The sequence below is a fragment of the Triticum urartu genome, chromosome 2 (assembly GCF_003073215.2).
Source record: "Triticum urartu cultivar G1812 chromosome 2, Tu2.1, whole genome shotgun sequence".
NCBI lineage: Eukaryota > Viridiplantae > Streptophyta > Magnoliopsida > Poales > Poaceae > Triticum > Triticum urartu.
The window spans coordinates 25,361,022-25,371,726 of NC_053023.1; positions in this window are offsets into that span (position 1 = coordinate 25,361,022).

The window sequence follows — 10,705 nt, forward strand, 5'->3', positions numbered from 1 at the left end:
CACCGGCCTCCTGGCTCTGCACGCTCAAGATTGTCAACCTCTGCAACAACGACGGACGACCCGGGTCTCCTACGTCCTCGCCGAGTCCCGCGCTGTCTCCTAGGTCCTAGCTAGGCCACCCGTTCGTGCCCTCCCTGTACGCGCGCCTCCATGACGGACGCTACGCTACGCGTGCTTCCTCTGTTCCTTATGGCAGCGGATCTGCGCTGAACTGAGCACATCTGAGCAGCGATCGGCACGCACTAAGCTGGACACACACCTAACTCAAATGGCTGCGGAGTGATCATCTATAGGAACTATGGAATTGCCAGCGCGCGTGTGCAACACTTTTTCCGGAAAGAACCAAGATGAGCAGCAAAAAGGAGGTGGAAGAACAAGAGAACACGAAGGAAACAGAAAATCACCATGAGAGCGGCACCCACCGGCTGCTGATTTGTGTTGAGGAATCCACCACCGGCTGCTGATGAGTTCTTCGAGTTCAACATAGAGCTGAGCAGAGAGAGGAGGCTGAGCCGCTGAGGGTGCATCGGGCAGGAGTCCGGGACTCTTCCCAGCGACTTAAATAATAGTGAAACGTGTTCCTCTTCAGGTGGCCCTCCTCACGGGCACTCATTGGTTGTGAAATGTCATTGGATGTGTAATGTGGACTAAACTTCATTCCAGTTTATAGGACTCAATTCAAAACTCTCATCAACCAAGATAGATATTGAGTGGTAGTATAGTTTTTGTAGTTTGTAAAAATACTCAATTAATACACTCAATTTTCCAAGAAAATTGTGTTTACCAATGCATTAGGTGTAATGCATGCATGTGTGACCCCTAAATGACCAAAATAATTACATGCATTTGTAAATTTTCTTTCAATCCTTGCATGCAACGATTTAATGCACCTTGAAATCTGAACATATAATAGGGAGCCATAAAATTGAGACTTATAAAATGAAAAACCTAAAGTTTTAAGATAAGCCCTAGAAACCAGAAGAGAGTGTAATAATTTAATGAATATGACGAGTCATTGTTACCGTATCATAATAAATATTATGCTATTACGTGTCATGCATGCCAATAAATAAAGTACTATATGATACTCCCTCCGGTCCTTTTTAGTTCGCACATAAGATTTGTCTAAAGTCAAACCACATACATGTTGACCAAATTTATAGAAAAAATACCAACATTCAACATGTGAAATCAACAACATTAGATGCATCATCACTTTAGTTTTCATATTGTATAAATTTAGCATTATACTACCTCCGTCCTGGTTTATTGGCCCCCTTAGTATTTTGTGCCAAACTTTGACCATAAACTTAACTAAGAAAATAATAATGCATGTCACCAAAAATTGTATCGTTGGATTCGTATTTGAACATAGTTTTTAGTGAAATAATTTTTTGTTACATGCATGAACATTTTGTTAGATAAATCCAAGGTCAAAATTCAGCACAAACGTGAATGAGACCAATAAACCAAGACAAAGGTAGTAGATGTTAATATTTTTCATATAAATATGGTCAAACTTTTTGAAGTTTGACTTCAGACAATTCTTATATGCAAAGTAAAAAGGACCGGAGAGAGTACTAATATGTGATACTACGCATTAGGAAGGTACTCCATCCTTTCCGATTTATAGGGCTTATTGCAAAATTTTAGTTTTCCCATTTTATAAGGCTCAGTTTGGTTGTTCCTCATCACAAGTTCAGATTTCAAGGTGCATTAAATCATTGCATGCAAGTATTAGGAGAAAATTGACCAATGCATGTACTTTATGCATGCATGCATTGTTAATGCATTGGTAAACATAATTTTTTGAGTAAAACAAGAGTATTAATTGGATGCTTTTGCAAACTACAAAAAGCATCCACCACTCACCATCTACCTTGGTTGGTGAGATTTTTGAATTGAACCCTATAAACCGGAAAGGAGTGAGTAATATCATACACATAATACTAGTATATAATACTCCCCATTACAACCAGGCTAAGAAATTGTTGGATTCTTGGTCTAGTGTTTTTCAATGATAGGTCAATATCATTACCAATGCTTAGCACAATTCAATGAATGCGATGGATCATTTTTCATTCTTCACCTAAAGTTCTTCAATGATTCACTGGATGTCTCACCGAAAGTTTCTACTATTAAGGGCATCTACAACATTGTCCTTTAAAACTGACACTGTATTTATTTGCGGACATGCCCGGATGCGTCTACAAACAGTGATATGGGAGCTGGCCATCTAAAACGAGTTTAACAAACCAAATGATTTTCTTGCAAAATCGAATGATTTTCATTTAGTCCTGACCAACTTTATTTCATTTTTGACATATTTCAACTAAACAAAAACTTCCAACAATTAATCAAGTCCAAATCTTTGCGGGCGGGTGTGAGCTCCCAAAAGCGTATGGGCTCCAAGTCCTTGTTATTCTCCACCGTGTCAATGTCCAGTGGCTGTGGGCCTCGAAAAGTGAAGATGCAATCGCCGACGAGAAAAAGTAAAACATGGGACACAAACTAATCCACATCGGATATGAGGTATCGTCTTCTCTCATTCTCTTTTTTTATAAGAGTTGCTGGTGAAAGTGAGATCGACGATGACATGAACAGGCCGGCCTTCGTTGTCGTAGCGGTGCAACGAACGCAATTGTACATACAGCCGCTCACGTTCGCGGCCGCTTGGTCAAGGTGAATGTGCATGCGTACGTACGTAGACCATACATACTCCCTCCTTTTCGGTTTATAGGGCTCAAATATGAAATCTCATCAACCAAGGCACATGGTGAGTGAAGGAATGTATCTCGTACTTTATAAACCTATCCAAACTAAATTGATGCATTAATTGGGATTAATTGCAATGCATGCATTCTTGGCCACTACTCCCTCCTTTCCGGTTTATAGGGCTTATCTCAAAATTTTAGTTTTTCCATTTTATAAGTCTCAATTTGGTTGTTCCCCATCACATGTTTAGATTTCAAGGTGCAATAAATTATTGCATGTAAGTATTAAGAGAAAATTGATCAATGCATGTACTTTATGAATGCATGCATTGCAACTAATGCATTGGTAAACACAATTTTTGAAGAAAACAAGCGCATTAATTAAGTGGTTTTGCAAACTACAAAAATTGTTTCACCACTCACCATCTACCTTGGTTGGTGAGATTTTTGAATTGAGTCTTATAAACCGAAAATGATGTAGTAGATGAGTAGTACTCCCTCCGTTCCTAAATATAAGTCTTTGTAGAGATTCCACTAGAAACTACATACGGAGCAAAATGAGTGAATCTACATTCTAAAATGCATCTACATACATTCGTATGTGGTCCATAGTGAAATCTCTACAAAGACTTATATTTAGGAACGGAGGGTGTAGCATTACATGCATTGATGAGTTTCTTTTTAATTCTTGCATGCAAAGATTTAATGCGCTTTGGAATCTCCAACAGAGATGGAGATGAGCCTTTTAAATTGGAAAAACAAAAAAATTAAGATAAGCCCTATAAACTGGAAAGGAGGGAGTAGTACGTAAAATTCTTATCTTAGATTCATCTACATACAGATGTACTCCCTCCTTTTCGATTTATAGGGCTTATCTCAAAATTTTAGTTTTTTTTTCCATTTTATAAAGCTCAATTTGATTGTTCCTCATCACAAGTTCAGATTCCAAGGTGCATTAAATAATTACATGCAAGTATTAAGATAAAACTGATCAATGCATGTACTTTATGCATGCATGTATTGCAATTAATACATTGACAAACATAAACTTTGAGAAAACAAGAGCATCAATTGGGTGCTTTTACAAATTACAAAAAATATTCCACCACTCACCATCTACCTTGGTTGGTGAGATTTTTGAATTAAGCCTTATAAACCGAAAAGGAGGCAGTATCTAACACTAAAATGTAACTAAATACATCGATATTTAGACAAATGTAAGACAAAATTTTTGAGACAGAGGGAGTATATACATGCATTGACCATCGATGACGAGACTGAGCTTGGCCAAAAAAATTGTGAAGCCACATGCGTCAGTACTGGGAGTTTTTCTCGAGAGTTGAACGGCCGAGTTAGATGTCACGGCGTTGACCAATAACCTCTCTACCGTGCGTGCGCATGCATTGCAATTCCAAGTGGTTAAATGAAGACCCAAGCTGCAGCACGCGTGCATGGCTGGCCAACCAATCCGTTTCATGTCTTTGTCCTCAAAAAATATCAACGGACTCATGTCTCTGACTCAGCAAATTGTTCGCCTTTAACACCTCGCCTTCCCAAATTGTATTACGTCATTACGAGACAATATCAGGTGAAAACCCAACCTTCAGTGGAAGCGTGGAAACCTTACCACAGGCTGTTGGATCTTGTATGTATAGACTAGATTCATTCATAACTGCTACATGCAGTTTTGCAGATGTATGGACTACATTCATAATTGTTCGCCCCCTCTGTTTGCTTTGCAAATCTAGCCCAATCTAGAGAAAAGGAGACCACTAGATGAGCCATTGGGATAAAGGAGAATGGGGCAAAGCAGAAAATATGAAGGGTACAAATCCTCATACCCAGGGACCCAAATCCAGTTGGGGATTCAGCACGGCTGGCCGGACAATCGCCGGAGAGGTATCAGCCGCGCCGCTCGCTGGCCGCCGGCCCAGCACGGAACACTCGGAATAGGGCTGCCACTTAGCGGAACAATCACCAGAGAGGAATCACTGGCGCCGCCCGCCGCTCGCCGTCCAGCGCCGAACGAGAGGGTCTGGCCGGCTCGTCTCCTAACCCTAGCTTCTCACGGTAGGAAATAGAATGGGGATTGGCATACTGCTACGGGGAAAGGTACAGAAGGGCTCAGGTTCTGTACGTAGGAGCAGAATTCTACGGGGTTTAATTTGCAATTTGTACATCCTTCCATCTCGCAGCACACGTTTTCTATCCAACGGCACAAGGCCAAGTTTTCATGTTTTCGCTGAATGTACGGTTTCCACCAGATATAGATATGTACTCCTAGTGCAGTCACCTCTTCCGTTGTCCAGTGGCTGTTGTTTCGTCTCAGACCACACGCACTTTTGGCCTCCACTTGCAGAAGGCATATTCCGGAGACAAGATGTGTTCTGTTGGCAACAACCAACGACATGACTATGCAGCCTTTCCCTTTGATGGATAACAGATGAAAATCTTGCACAAGTACATGTTTAAATAGTTGGCTGCGTACATGCATCCTCCCCTTGTCGAATGAAGATGTCCAAATCATTCGATGACTTTTTTTCTACCTGAGAAAAAAAAAACTCTTACCCGAAAATGCAGAAGAAAACTTTGTTGGGCGCAAGATGGTATTCTTCTCTTTGGCATGCGATCTGAATCACACAGCGTGTGCACTGAACTAGTTAAGTCCATGACAAGTGCTGCTGTAATGCTAGCTAGCTACTGGATCTTTCATGATCCATACAGTACCTAGCAGGTCTAATGTGGATTGTGGAGGTGGCCTGCTCTAGCAGCGTAGCGGCTGGCACCGGACCACGAGTCGAGTTCGCCTCCTTCATGTAAGTAGAAGGACTGAGTGCACCCGCTGCAAGAAAATAAGAGGCTTCTTCATCCATCGGTTCCAAATTATAGATGCAGTTGCTGTCTCAAGTAACAAAGTTTAGCTCCAGCCAACGACAGTAATAAACTAACGCCAAATGTATACGCAGCGCTATTGTTGCAGCGGCGGGCCGGGGAGATGTGGCCAACTGCTTCAGCGTATCGGAGCTGCTGGTCAAGGTCTGAGGGAATAGGCATCTACATTGTTTTTGTGACACGCCGACGCCGTGTGCATTTGCAACTGATGGTGCTTTTACGAGATTCGAAGGGATGCCCCCCTCTCATGTTGCTATCCTAACAACTCGGATTTATTCCTTCCGTCCCATAATATAAAAAAAAATTTACACTGCACTAGTGTCAAAAACGTTTTTATATTAAGAGACGGAGGGAGTAGTAGCCTAGTGGACTTGAAAATGAATGGATGTATGGTCCTACCTATATGGTACTCATAGGGGGGGAGGGGGGGGGTGAGGGTGTTTCTCTTGGGTCGCTCTCGTCATAAAGTCTCATGGGCCTGCATGGTGAGGATGGGATAAAGCAAAGTAGCGGATCCAGGGGGCTGAGCTCCCGCGACTAGGGTTCCACCCCCGCCGCCGGTCGAGCGCCCCCCGCCTCCCTCTCCCCTCCCCCCCCATTCCCGTCCGCCCGCTTGCCCTCCTGCGGGTGACGGGCGGGCCCCTCCCACTACCTCTCCTCCAGCCCCCTCCCCGTCCATCTCCCTCCTCGCCGCTGCCGGCTGGGTCCGCCAGGCCTTGCCCGCGCGGCGCTGGCGGCGGCGGGCCGTCCCTTCCCCGCACCCCCAGGGGGGGGGGGGGGGCTCCCGATGGCGGCGGTGCAGCTCGGTCGGCTGCGGTGTGGCTCGGCGGTAGGATTTCGGCGAGCTTCGTGGTCCTTGGTGCAGCGGCGCGGTCGTTGGCCGCGGGGCGGCATGGCGGTGCTGGTGGCCGGCGGCGCACGCGCGGCCAGATCTAGGCCCTTTCAGGCTCCATCTGGGCTAGGGCGGGCCGGCGACTTAGTGCGCGGCGACGCTCCTCCCTGGTTGGTGGCGAAGAGGCGGCGGTCTGCCGGCGGTGGCTGCTTCGTCGGCCGGCGAGCTGCAGCGTGACGACAGGGGTTGTCCGAACCCTTTTGGGCCCGGCCGGGCCTCGGCGCCTGGCAGGCCCCTTGTCCGTGCGTCCGATCGGCTCCGCGGTGGCGGTGATGGTTGTCCCCTCACGTCAGTGATGTTGTGGATGCCCCCCGAGGCCACTATCTCTTCTCCCGTCCTCCAGGTCTCGTGTCAGTGACCTCAGGGAGACGGCGAAGTTGATTCGGTGATCGTGGTGGCACATGTTGGTGGGCGGTGCACTATGATTCGTCTGGGGTGGTGGTGGGGGTTTGGGTTGGGAGAAATCTCTGGCGGCTCGTCTAGCCACGACAAGGCGACGCCTGTGGGTGCCGCCGGACCTTCCTGAAGGGCGTCGGGTACACCCCTCCCCCCACTGGCCCCCGCGTACCGGGGAAAACCCTAGGACTAGGCCGGGCAACAGTGGCGTCGCCGTCGCCTCCTTCTTGAAGGTGTTGCTTGGTACGCGGCGCTTTGGAGTGCTGGAAACGTGGTGGTACTTCTCCGGAGGGTGCAGTGGTCGCCGGTCATCTTCGTTTCGTTGATCTGACGTTGTTGGCATTTGTTTCTCTTTCTTTTCTCTGTTTTTCTTTGGGCTTGTTTGTGCTGCGACCTCAACACCTATCGGTGGTCGCTTTATAATACAAAGTAGGGGGAACCCTTTTTGTGCGTAAGATCTCATGAGATCTAATAGATGCCCCACTAGTTGTTTATTTCTAAGTATAGTGGACTTGAAAGTCGATGTCGTCCAAGGCTTGTGCCACTCAACGATTCTCCTAAGAGAGTGTGCTCCTCTCGGGTCGCTCTCCTCGCAAGATCTAGTAGATGATGCACTCAGTGTTTTTTTTCTCTAAGTGTAGTGAACATGAAAGCCATTATCGTTGAAGGCTTTTCCCAAAGCAATGATTCTCATAAGGGGGTGTGGTCCTCTCGGGTCGCTGTCCTCGTGAGATCTAGTCAATACCTCCACTCAATGTTTACTGGATCATTGATGCCACGTGTTGCCGCACCCGTCTATCATAGCCCTTATAATTGTACCGGAAAAGGCTTTTTAAGCCCCCCTTTATATATAAAGTAAACCACACATTACAACCGGCAATACAACAAGAAACGAAAAATAAACATGACAAGATACAAAACACTACAAAACAGCTAACGAACCCCGAAGGACCCGTAGGATCTCGGAGCCCACGACGGCCTCAGATCATGTCATTAACGCAACTGCGACAAGGGAGCTATTCACCGCCGGAGGAACGCCATGCTCCATCCCTCCCAGTGCCAAACTTGTTGTCCCATCGCTGCCTCTGAAGAGGGCACCCCTGCCCTCTCCTGGATCAAAGGACGCCACTCCGTCGGCAGGCAGAGAAGCTCACCCCGAGTAGGCATGGACATTCCAACCAGTTATCGGGGATAGTATGACAGCCATGGTGACCTCACCTAAGGAAACCCATACATCACCACCGTCTCTGGCCAAGACACAAAAGCCCACTACAACTGTCGAGTAGGGACACTACTGAAGACAGGCAGGCCACCACCGCATCGAACCCCTGACCACGAAGAGCTCCCAAGAGGGCTCCTACAAGAAGTAACCGACGCCGATGCGCCACCGCCGCCCAATCCAGATATTTTAGGCTTTCGCTCGGGACCAAAAGGCGGAGGGTAGGGTGTAGGTCTCGATGTCGCCCAGGGAAGGAGAACGGCGCCACGGGCGCCGCCAATATCGTGACCGGCCTCGCCGGTCAAGGGTTTTCCCTGACCTAGAGCCTGCACCCAACGCCCCTTCGACCTGCAGAACATGAGATCCAAAGGGCGCCCATATGCCGACCGGGTGGAGAGCAAGGCGCCAGTGAAACCACCACCTTCAGATCGAATCCATGCTCAATGTTGCCTCGCCGCCCGGCGCAGCCATCGACGGGAGACCGCAGGACCAGCGCCACCACCATGAAAAAAGAGGAGGCACCCTCTCGAGCAGTGGCAGCCGCCACCCACGACCCTCGCAAATCGGCCAGATCGGACGTGCCCGACCTAGCCCTTGATGTGCCAGCATAATTATTTTTATGATTTTCATTTGTATTTATTGTTTTTCCTCGATGTGCTCTTCTCTGCTGAACTATTCATGAAACAATGGTGTAGATCACCAGCATCTTGCATAATTCCACAGATGAATCTTACGAGAAAACAAATTAAAATCTTAATGTGCATGACAAGATACTGATAATATTTATATTATCATATATTAGGATATGTTGGTTGCTGAATCTTTCAGACTCGTTGGTTCATTCTTTTGAAGGCCGGGGTGGACCATGGGATGTTATCCCTTGGTTTGATACAAGATGGCTGTAATATTGACCCATTTCCCGTGATGAGCGTGAAGCATGGGATCCCGTGCTCATTCCAATATGATGGTGCAGCAGATCGATGGAGAGCCGAGTTAGCATGAAGTGAAGAAGAGGACAACACAATGTACTATCTCCAGATGGAGTGGAGTAGAAACCACACGACTATGCACAAGAAAGTCGAAGGAGCGTGCATGACAAACTGAAATAGGGTAGGACCATGTTGTACTGAACTGATCATGGTGCTTTGATTTGCTTGTTTAGTCAAAAATAAAAATAAAAATGAACCATGTGGTTATTTTCTATTCAAGGTTATGTTTTGTACTCGGTGCCATCTTTTACACCAAAATTCGTGATCTTGGAGACCAAATTCTATTCAGGGTTCAGTTGTGCACTGGATACCATTTTTGAGGGACTTGATGTGTGATGAGTGATGACTGGTTTCTTTGGATGATTTGTGTTGTACAATAGTCCACCATCTTTTGTTTTCTTGTGAGTTGGTTCTAGAGCTCATTAGCGATTATTTCGAGTCATGGGAAGGATATCCTTCTACTACCATTTTGGAACCAGAATGTATAATCATATTTGAGTCATCCTTAAGATCCTTTTGCTTGCCATGCTTGTGCAATAATAACATGGTCCCTTCTGATGGTCACCAACTCTCACTATCCAGAATACTAGGAAGGTAGCTACCCATAGTGTTTCCAGGCACTGCTAAAACATCATGTCGTCTTGAAATATTGTTGGCTTAACACTGGGCTATTAAAATGGATTAGGAGACAAGGCTCTACTTCAATACAAGTTATTCTCTGCTGATTCAAGCTAGCTACTGACCACTCTACACCAAAAGTCCTAAACAGTGACTCTTGTACCATACATCAGGGAATCTTCCTTTCAGTTACCAGTCGCTGCTAGCCTCTTGATTCATTCCATCAAATGATAAGGAAGAACTAGACATGGCTCTACTTCAATACAAGTTATTCTCTGCTGATTCAAGCTAGCTACTGACCACTCTACATCAAAAGTCCTAAACAGTGACTCTTGTACCATACATCAGGGCATCTTCCTTTCAGTTACCAGTCGCTGCTAGCCTCTTGATTCGTTCGATCAAATGATCAGGAAGAACTAGATAGCATCTTCTTTCTGCATTTCCCTGCAATTTAAGAAATGCAAGAAATTAAAAATCTGTGGTGCTCCCCCAATTAAAAGCTGATAGAATTACACTTTCTTTTCAGAGGCAGGTCTTACTGTGTATGATTTCCGCAGATTCTTCCACTTATCCTGCAAAATTAAACAAAATGATATATTGTATTAGTAGCGGACGTAGGGCAAGGCAATCAACATGAGACAAATACACCAAACATAAACCTTAAGATTCTCCATAGTTCGATCTGACGTTGGAAAATATTTCCTCTTTATCGCAGACCATCGTAGACCCCTGAATTCTTCAAGACCATCAACTAGTGTAGTCACCTCATGCGTTGTCCAATGGGGCCCGTTTGTTCTGAGTCCACAGTTTCGGCCTTCACTTGCAGAAGGTGCATCCCGGAGGCAGGATGTGCCCTGTTCAAACAGCCAACGACATATAATTCATTGGATGTAGTACATTGATGGATTAATTATAAATGAAAATTCTGAACTCAAAATGGTGCACAATGTATAGAAAAATGCTACATACATGTGTAAGTAATTTG